The following is a 1,716-nucleotide window of genomic DNA, read 5'->3' as shown; positions in this document are numbered from 1 at the left end:
ACTGGCGTTTAAACGCCAGCCAGGGTGCCTGGCTGGGCGTTTAACGCCCAAAAGGGTAGTGCTTTGGGCGTTAAACGCCAGAATGTGCACCATTCTGGGCGTTTAACGCCAGGATGGCACAAGAGGGAATATTTTGTTTTTAATGCCAATTTTTTTTAAGTTTTCAAAATTTTTCAAAATCAAATCTTTTTCAAATCAAATCTTTTCAATCACATGTTTTCAAAATCAATTTCTTTCCATTTTCAAAAATACTTGCTATCAATTAATGATTTGATTCAACATTTCAAGTATGTTGCCTTTTCTGTGGAGAAAGGTTTAATGTTTGAATCATATCTTTTCTTGTTAGCCAAGTCATTAATTTTTAAAATCAAATCTTTTTAAATTGTTTTCAAATCATATCTTCTTAATCACATCTTTTTTTAAAATAGTTTTCAATCATATCTTTTTGATTTCTAATTTCAAAATCTTTTTCAAAAATCACTTGATTTCTCTTCCACTCTTAGTTTTCGAAAACCAATTAGTATTTTTCAAAATGTTTTTAAAATCTTTTTAATTAATTTTCGAAAATTTCTTCCCCTCTTCTCACATCCTTCTATTTATGGACTAACACTACTCATCAATGCACAATTCGAACTCCATCATACTTGATAAGTTCGAATTCTTCTACATCTTCCTTCTAATTTTCTTTTCCTCTGACACCTCAAGGAATCTCTATACTGTGACATAGAGGATTCCATATTTTCTTGTTCTCTTCTCTTTCATATGAGCAGGAGCAAAGACAAAAGCATTCTTGTTGAGGCTGACCCTGAACCTGAAAGGACCTTGAAGCGAAAGCTAAGAGAAGCTAAGGCACAACTCTCTGTAGAGGACCTAACAGAAATCTTCAAAGAAGAAGAACACATGGCAGCCGAAAACAACAACAATGCCAACAATGCAAGGAAGGTGCTGGGTGACTTTACTGCACCTACTCCCGACTTCTATGGGAGAAGCATCTCTATCCCTGCCATTGGAGCAAACAACTTTGAGCTTAAGCCTCAATTAGTTTCTCTAATGCAACAGAATTGCAAGTTCCATGGACTTCCATTGGAAGATCCTCATCAGTTTTTAGCTGAATTCTTGCAAATCTGTGACACTGTCAAGACCAATGGGTGAATCCCTCTATGAAGCTTAGGAAAGATATAAACAATTGATCAGAAAGTGTCCTTCTGACATGCTTTTTGAATGGAGCATCATTGGTATCTTCTATGATGGTCTGTCTGAACTGTCCAAGATTTCATTGGATAGCTCTGCTGGAGGATCTCTTCATCTGAAAAAGACGCCTGCAGAAGCTCAAGAAATCATTGAAATGGTTGCAAATAACCAATTCATGTACACTTCTGAAAAGAATCCTGTGAACAATGGGACGAATCAGAAGAAAGGAGTTCTTGAGATTGATACTCTGAATGCCATATTGGCTCAGAACAAAATATTGACTCAGCAAGTCAGTATGATTTCTCAAAGTCTGTCTGGAATGCAAGCTGCACCAGGCAGTACTAAGGATGCTTCATCTAAAGAAGAAGCTTATGATCCCGAGAACCCTTCAATGGAAGAGGTGAATTACATGGGAGAACCCTATGGAAACACTTATAATCCTTCATGGAGAAATCATCCAAATATCTCATGGAAGGATCAACAGAGACCTCAACAAGGTTTCAACAACAATAATGGTGGAAGAAA

Source organism: Arachis duranensis, chromosome 10 (assembly GCF_000817695.3).
Source record: "Arachis duranensis cultivar V14167 chromosome 10, aradu.V14167.gnm2.J7QH, whole genome shotgun sequence".
Classification (NCBI taxonomy): domain Eukaryota; kingdom Viridiplantae; phylum Streptophyta; class Magnoliopsida; order Fabales; family Fabaceae; genus Arachis; species Arachis duranensis.
This window is presented reverse-complemented; position numbering follows the sequence as displayed.